The sequence below is a fragment of the Arvicanthis niloticus genome, chromosome 8 (genome assembly GCF_011762505.2).
Source record: "Arvicanthis niloticus isolate mArvNil1 chromosome 8, mArvNil1.pat.X, whole genome shotgun sequence".
NCBI lineage: Eukaryota > Metazoa > Chordata > Mammalia > Rodentia > Muridae > Arvicanthis > Arvicanthis niloticus.
Window position 1 is genome coordinate 34,349,825 of NC_047665.1, and position 9,459 is coordinate 34,359,283.

The window sequence follows — 9,459 nt, forward strand, 5'->3', positions numbered from 1 at the left end:
TTGGTAATTCACATGCATATTTAATACATTTCTTTGAAGACAATATGAATTACAATATAAAATTTAGCCACTAGACATGTGTTACAGATTTTTAGAGGTGATTATATTCAGAAATGTCAGTAGAGAAGAAGTTTATGAAGTTGCTAGAGGAGTGGTAACAGACATATATGTCACTTGCTCCAGTTCCTTCTTATGCTCACATTCTTTTGCTTATCAGTTATTTTAATGAGATTTTTTGACCCACAGAGTGCTTATGCCATTGAGCAGGACATGGAGGATGGATTGTAAGTGGAGGTATACATGAACATAGGGATATACAATAATGTTCAATATAAATCAACTTAGGTAATTCATAGTGGACTATCAGATGTGAGAGATGGTAACAGTTGCGTGGTAGAGCTGGATGATATTACACAGAGGGGGCAAAGACTTAACAGTGTGTGAAGGTTGCTGGCCTTACAAAATGACCACAAGAGGCTACTCATTAAGGAACACGTCAGTTACAATTGAGACATTGGGTATTGGAGATGACCATTTTAGTCCTGTTTGCAAAATGGCAACTTTTTTATTGGTTATTTTTTATTTACACTTCAAATGTTATCTCCTTTCCTGGTTTTACCCCCAGAAATCACCCATCCCATTCCCTTTACCCCTGCTTACACAAGGGTGCTCCCTCAACAACCCACCCACTCTCATCTCCCTGCCCTGGCATTCCCCCACACTGAGGCATTGAATCTTCCAAGGACCAAAAGCCTCTTCTGCCATTGATGCCCAACAAGGTCATCCTCTTCTACATATGCAGCTGGAGCCATGGATCCCTCCAGGTGTACTGCTTGCTTGGTGGTTTAGTTTCTGGGAGCTCGGGGCATCTGGTTGGTTGATATTGTTGTTCTTCCTATGGGGTTGCAAACTCCCTCAGCTCCTTTAGTCATTTCTCTAACTCTGCCTCTGTATTTGTCAGGCTCTGGCAGAGCCTCTAAGGAGATAGCTAGATCAGGCTCTTGTCAGCATGCACTTCTTAGCATCCACAATAGTGTCTAGGTTTGGTGATGGTATATAGGATGGGTACCCTGTGGGGAAGTCTCTGAATGGCTGTTCCTTCAGTCTCTGCTCCACACTTTGTCTCCATATTTCCTCCTATGAGTATTTTGTTCCCTCTTCTAAGAAGGAAGCATCCAGACTTTGGTCTTCCTTCTCCTTGAGCTTCATGTGGTCTGTGAATTGTATCTTGAGTATTCCAAGCTTTTGGGCTAATATCCACATATCAGTGAGTACATACCATGTGTGTTCTTTTATGATTGGCTTATCTCACTAAGGATAATATTTTTTAGTTCTATTCATTTGCCTAAGAATTTCATGACATCATTGTTTTTTATCGTGAGTAGTACTCCATTGTGTAAATGTACCACTTTTTCTGTATCCATTCCTCTGCTGAAGGACATCTGGGTTCTTTCCAGATTCTGGCTATCATATATAAGGCAGCTATGAACATGGTGGACCATGTACCCTTGTTATATGTTGGAGCATCTTTTGGGTATATGCCCTGGTGTGGTATTGCTGGGTCCTCAGGTAGTACTATGTCCAATTTTCTGGGGACCCACCTGACTGATTTCCAGAGTGGTTGTACCAGCCTGATATCCCACCAACAATGGAGGAGGAGTGTTCCTCTTTCTCCACATTCTTTCCAGCATCTGCTGTCACTTGAGTTTTTGATCTTAGCCATTCTGACTGGTTGTTATGATTTGCATTTCTCTGATGACTAAAGATGTTAAACATTTCTTTAGATGCTTCTGGGCCGTTCTGTATTCCTCAGTCAAGAATTCTTTGTTTAGCTCTTTATCCCATTTTTAGTAAGGTTATTTTATTTTCTGGAGTCTAACTTCTTGAGTTCTTTATATATATTTGATATTAGCCCTTTATTGGATGTAGGACTTGTAAAGATTTTTTTTCCCAATCTGTTGGTTGGCAAAATGGCAACTTTTAGATTGGTGGAGAATAGCCAGCTAGGAAGAGTCTAGGAGCTTTAAGAGTTAGAGTATTATAGATGAGACTACAAACCAAGTTTGAAACATAGGTAAAAGGGTCATTGCCATAGTATATAAATTTCATCTTTCAGAACTTTTTCAATTAGATATCTGTCAAATTTATTAGGATTCTGATCATTGATTTCTTTTCGTAATTTGCAATCCTCAAGTTGCTGAATATGTCAATGTTTCGAGGAGACAGCACATTGAGGGATGAGAATTCAGAGACACAGTCATTGGCAATTGCTACACTTCTCTTGTTGCTTCAGAAACCAAGAAACAAACTGAGCAGATCCAAGTGAATCCTCACTCATGCCCATTTATTTCTACTAAAGCTACACATTGGCTTTGATGTGCTTATAGCTGTTCTTATTACTCAGTAGGAAAGTTCTACCATAACAATCATGTTTGAATATACATTAATGTAAGTTTGTGGGTTGCTACAGTTATATTTATCATCACTATTGCGCACAGTGTTGGCAGAGTTTTGTAGACAAGTTCACCAACTTCCCTTAGCTTTTAAGTATATTTTGTTTCTTTTTCTGATGTTCTTCCTAAAAGTTGATGCCTAATTACTCACTCCTTCTCTACCTGAGTGATAGCTGAAATTCATCTGGAGAAATGTATCCAGTGTTCCACATACATTTCCATAAACAAACTGACCTATGCAACTTCACAGCTGAGCTTTCCTCTTATGGGACTACATAATTTGTTTTAAGTTGACAATCGAAACTAATCAATGTGAACTTTATGGGTGAAATGTTAACATTTTGGGAGTACTAACATGATTTCAAACATGGCTGACCAAGCAAGGACAGAAGTTAGAAAAATAGTATATAAAATGAGTGACGAGAATCTATATATTACAAACATTGAGCCTCATTCTCACATGACCTTCAGGAATGGAAGCCCACATTGCCCTTGGCTTCACTGGCTTCACATGAATAGATAATGTACAGCCTTCAAAGTACACTGAGTCACATTCTCTGACAGAAGAAAATTAGGTATGGGGAGAAAAAATAGTGTCTCTGATACAGAAAAAAAGAAGCCATTGTGAATTTTTTGTCTCTCTCAAGTTATCTAGAGTCATCTTATTAGAAGCCTTACCTGCTCATAGTGTCCTCCTTTGCGCAATTTAGTATTTTTACTTGTATAAAGTAATAAACATCTTCTACTGTGCAATAGTAGTTATCATATTTGTGCAGATTAGTAGTTTAATATGTGGCCCTCCACATCTTTTCTTTTCTGTGACTACCTGCAGTGCTTCAGTATTCTCTACACCTTTGGAGCTAAAGTGAAGACTGGGTTTTCATACTGTTCACTTCAGATAGCTCAATGTCTTGAGAGATTCTTCTGATTTCAGTAACGTGACAAAACATCCCATGACTCTTCTCCTACAGGGGATGCTCATATCTTCATTATAACAGAAAAATTTAGCTGTTTTTTCTAATTTTCTAATACCAGGTCAATGTCATATTGTAAATGACCACAGTTAACTCTACTCAATAAATAATAAAGGCATTTTCATGTCCTAGGAAAATAGATACCTCTAAGACTTTCATTCTTTTATCTTTTATTCTTTTATCATTCTTTTATGTGTTAAGAAGTCACTTCTTAAATATTTGCTAAATTTTGGATGCTGAATAAAATTACTTCATTTTTTCTAAGCACTGGTGCACAAAATCAAGAATCAATCATAGATTAAAATAAATTAAAATATTTAAAAAGTAGCATGTAAGATATCCATCAATTTTGTACCCAAAATAAAAGATTTTATTTTTATATACCTTGTATTATTTAATGTAAATTTTAAAAATAATAATGTTTTCCACATTTATTTACTTATATTTTTGTATAAACATTACATTTATGTTCTACATACTTTCATTTCAAGTATTTTACCAGTGTAAAAACAATGGATGGTGATAAATTATTTTAGTTTTTCACTTCTGAAAATCAGTTTTTTAAAAAATTAAACTCAGATACTGGATCACCAAACAGGCAGCATACACCAGCTGATATGAGGCCCCTAATACATATATAGCAGATGACTCCCAGGTCAGAGAAGATGCACCTAACCCTCAGGAGACTGGAAGCCCCTGGGACTATAGAGGTCTGGTAGGGTTAAGGGAGGTGAGAAAATTTTAGTGGAGACCCGGGGTGGGGGGGAAGGGAGGCAGGCAGGAGGTATGGGATGTGGAACAATCAAAGGGTAAACTGTGAGGGGAGTAAAATCTGGAATGTAAAAAATAATAATAAAAAATTAAACTCAGAAATAGCTTCAAGAAAATAAAGGCAAATATTAAAATAATGTTTTTTTATGAAAAAAAAAACATTGGGCTTGAATCAAATTGTTCAATCTGTATAGATCCACATGCTATATCCTGGTCTTGTTTACCATGTCCTCTGAATTAAAAACACATCTAGGTTAATTGATATCATTTAACATACAGAGTAGAACTATGATTTAAGACATTCTACATTTATCTTTCTGCAACCATTCAGATTTGGCCCCTGGGCTCATTCCAATCAAATGCCTCCTTATTATACTCATTGCCATATATTTTTCTGTGTATTTTAGATGCCCTTTTCAACTTGCATTCACTTAGCAATTCAAGCTTGTGCATAAACAACGCTGGTTTCCTTCCCTAGACAAATTTTATACTTTTTTTCTACCTTATGCCTGTAAGGAGTGTAAAATGTCTCCATGTACATTGCTACATATCTCCAGTGTAAAACATTTCTCTTCCCAGCCACTGGGGTGTTTTGACGATGTTTTCTACAAAAAGTCCTTTTCAACTCTATCTAGCTTTACTTCTTTGGTTATACAGAAAGAAATGATTACTCACTCCAGCTCAGGCAAAGGCAACAGCAAAACAGTAACTACCAAAATCAGGTTTTCAAAAATAATGAAAATAGTGCAGTTTTCAAAGCTCACATAGATGAATGTAGTGAAAGTTACTTACAGAGGCATGGATGTGTCCAAGAGGCATCCATTTTTGAGGAGCCCGACCAGAGCTTTTCTGATGACTCAAGAATTTGTTCTTGATGCAGTTGTATCTTCAACTAGCACCACACCTCCTATATATGTAGGACACAATAAACAAGGTCACCTGTTGATAGGAAGAGCTATAAAGTAATGACTGGAATCCTGTGAGCATCCCATGACTTGTCCCCTGTAGGGATATTAATGTTTCCATTACTCTGGGGGAAAATTGAGCTGTGTCTTCATTAACGTATTCTGGGGCCATTACTAGCATCAAATTATGTTGTAAAAGAGCACAGTTATTTTTGCTCCGTAAAGAATAAAGGCAGTTTCCTGTGCTAGAAAATATATATCCAAAATTTTTTAAAACATTTGAAGATATATCTAATCATAAGACCTTCATCCTTTTCTCTAGGTAATTGTGTATATTTAGGTCATTATTTTTTAAATGTTTGCTGAATTTTGGACTCTGGTTAAAAATATTCCACTGTTTTTTAAGCACTGGTATGAATCACATATTCTAAACCAATGGTTCTCAAACTATGTGTTGCAACCCCTTTAGTGGTAGAAATATCCTTTCTCAGGGGTTGCATATCAGATATCCTGATTGTCAGATAGTTACATTATGATTCATAACAGCAACACAATTACAGTTATGAAGTAGCAAGGAAAATAATTCTATGATTGGGGGTCACCACAACATGAGGAACTGTATTAAATGTTACAATAGTAAGAAGGTTGAGAACCACTGTTCTAAGCAATTTATCATATATGAGCATTGCCAATATTTACAGAATACTATACATAGTTTGCTTCTACAGATTATGCAGATAAAAACAGTGGTTTATGGTACAGCTAAAAATGTGTAAAGGGCCTTTGGGTATGCAAATTGCATCCTTTTATGGAAACATATCAAAAGAGTTTTGATGGATCCTAGAATATCTCTGTTCACAGGTTTTCAACCTGTGACATATATCAACATATATCAACATATCATATCAACAAATATAGGTTTTGTCCATGGAGCTGGGCTTAATTCTAATCCAAATACATTTGATCATTCCTAAAATACTTGCAACACTATTGCCTAACTCACTACTTCTTGCTTTGCTTGATAATTGTTTAAGTTGATCTAAGCATCTTTCTTACTGACACTTCTCAGCAGTAGCTAGCCTAGTAATATCTGTCAGCACAAATGATAACATTGTAGGACCTTCTACATTAGCCTTTGTCAACATTTCCTGTCTTCATTGAAAAGGAACATGTGACATCTTATTTCATAGACTTTATATTTAGTTATTTTTACATATCTGTAACAGACTGCATATATAGGATCAATATGTCCAAAATTTAACAGTGGAGTCTAGCTATTATTGCTCTGTGCCCACATATGCAGGCAACAGTGACTGTTCTTCAGAAGGTGCCTAGAGCGATCCTCATGTAATGAACTGCCTTTACGACAGCAGTAGGTTCACTGCTAACATCAGCATCTCTTCTTATCTTCAGTGAGCTGTTCTTTTGACATTTTTGCCCCCCAGAAATATATATGCGAGTGTTATATTTTGCTCTTTTCAAATTGTCTTTAGAAATTTGGCTTTGAAGCCACCTTCAACCTTCCCTGATTTTTTATTGATCTTCATTTTTCCCCATTTATGCCATGTCAATTTTTTTAGGACTTTACAACCCAAATTACTCTTCAATTGCTATTACTCTTCAGTCACTAGCCTCTTCTGTTCCTGTGCTGTTCAGGGAGAAATTCTAAAGAAAAACATGAGTCCTTCCCTGTACCTCTTGCTTTATCTTCATGTTTATATTCAAAGTTCCATTGTTTACCAGGGATAGATCAGTTGGGAGCTGATGCCTACATCTAAGTAAATCCACAGCCATCATGCAATCTTTCACTCTCTACTTATCAAAGGAATAGACCTAGTAACAAAGAAGTCTAACAGGCATGGATTTCAGAAAGGATTCTGATTAGAAGTTGGAAACTTAGAAAAGATTCTTTGCCTTCAACACTCATCAAAATAGCAATATAGTCTCTCAAAATTTACTCAAATGTATATTTATATACAATATATATAAATTTATATACAATATCTGACCCACTATTTTAAAGTTTGTCTTTTATTATTAACACATATTGTAGTGTTATTTCAACAGATGCCAAAAATTTATTTTACCTAAAATTAATATATCTTAAACTATAATCTGAAGAAATGAATGAAAAATACACTGCAAAGAGCAGCAAATGAAGTGAGTGCTATGCCATATAAAATGCAAGTGTTCCTGTCACTTAACAAAACAACAGTCAACAGTTTGCATTTCCTTATGAATGGACACCAAAAGTATAAAACCTACACATGAACTGTAAGAGTTTACAAGGGACTCTTCCACTCAAAAACCTGAGTATCTATACTGTGTTGGCAGCTATTAAAATTAACAGTTAAAGTGATCCTTTCCAACAAGGAACAGCATCTTGAAGGTGACTGACAGGGGAAAAAATATTACAAGAGATTGGAATTACCACCATCTCAAACACTGGAAACAGTGAATCAAAGTTGGCTCTTGACTGAGTTCATCCTAAACGGTTCTGGGTACCTATGTCCAAAGATCTCTTGCTTCAGTTTTTTATTTTGTGCCAAGATTTTGGAAACAAATAGGTGAAAGGTAATGGATCATTTTGATTTTGCATGAACAAACATATTGGAGGGGAGAGAGTGATCTAATTCAGTCTTCTGTTTCTGTTTTGGAATCTGTCTGTCTGTCTGTCTATCACTTATCTATCTATCTATCTATCTATCTATCTATCTATCTATCTACCTACCTACCTACCACCTATCCATCTATCTACCTATTGGTTACCTTATTTATATATGGGAATGTAATAGAAAACTAACAGAAAATTTCTAGGAGCAAAGGTATCTCAGCAATCCAGGCTATCTGTTATTTTTATTATACAAACAGATTTTTGTTGGCTATAGGACCTGTACCAATTGTGGAACTGGCAGATATTGTGGCTAGGTCCATTCCATTGTAATTGGAGAGTAGAAGATTTCAACTGTCTGTTGTAGGAATTCTTGATCTTTCCATTCTCACATAATTAACAAATCCATTTCATGTGTTCCACCTCATACTGAATATAAAGACATAGGAAGTGGGCAACAGTATTTCTTTGTCTCTACTTCTGGTTTGTAGAAGTAACCTGTCCAACTGTGTCCCATTGTAACACAGCACACTATAGACTTATCTTCACCATGGTTTCTTTTGTCAAGTTTTTGATCATAGCAATGGCAAGTGCAATCTGAACCCTTGTCATTAATAATGACTTACTAGTGTTTCCCATTTTGTGACACATCCACAGAACAACTGGGTTGCTAAGGTATATAGCAGCTCTCACTGCGTGGACTGTCCTGGGTAATTATGAGATTGGAACGAGCCTTATCTATAAAACTTTTCTATGCCATTTGAATTCTTGTATTTGACTGACGCCATGCCGGCAGATCACAATCTGTTCACTACTGTTTTCTGTCTGCTAATATGTCCCAGGACTCAATGATCAATGCTTATGTGCAAATGCTCACATTTCTCACAAACAGGCTAGTTTCAGTTAATTTCACATCCTTGTGTGATATTCTCCAACTCTGCTATTTATCATGTGTCTCGGGAAGACACATACTCCAAGCTTTTAATGTAAAATATACATTGTACAATACTTTTTGTTGACCTAATTACCCACTCTTACTTTATGTTAATTCACTTCACACTAAATTATCCTCTCTATCTGTACCATCCTGCTTACCATCTCTGATGAGTTAAAAGGAGTGTCATGAATTTCTATTCAATGAGGGGAATACTTACCACATTAGAAGCATTCAGTATGCTAGCAGGGGATTACCTCCTTCATAATTTACAGTTTGAATTCAGTTATCAGGACTGTTCTGCAAAAGAAATTCCTGTGGTGAGTCTCAACTAGTCACATCTCCCTCACCCATTATCTGTTTCTTCAGCAAACTGTCTTGCTAACATGATCATTTCCCAGAAGTCGGTGTCATCAATTTTGGGAGTCTTGTTTAGGCAGTCATAATATTGAGTTGTCTTAGGTAAAGTTTCCCTGCCATATATAGAAGTTACCATTTTACACCAGGTATCCTGTCCTGGTCCTTGTATTCTTACTGTCTTTCTCCCTTCTTCTCTTCTTCTTTCTCTAATATCTAGGTATAAGGTTGCATTATATATCAATCAACATGGGTTATTCACACCACAGTCAGTTGCTCTGTGTTTAAAGTGATTATATATTTCTGTAATTGTCACAGCTACATAAAAAAGTTTGGTCTACGGCCATACCACCCTGAATGCGCCCGATCTCGTCTGATCTCGGGAGCTAAGCAGGGTCGGGCCTGGTTAGTACTTGGATGGGAGACCGCCTGGGAATACCTGGTGCTGTAGGCT

General features: G+C 36.4%; 1 non-coding gene across 1 annotated transcript; it reads left to right on the forward strand.

The window, feature by feature from the left end:
• Positions 1–9,340: 9,340 nt before the first annotated feature.
• Positions 9,341–9,459, forward strand: LOC117714416 (5S ribosomal RNA). The gene has a single exon (XR_004607503.1). It is a non-coding gene; the product is annotated as a 5S ribosomal RNA (ribosomal RNA).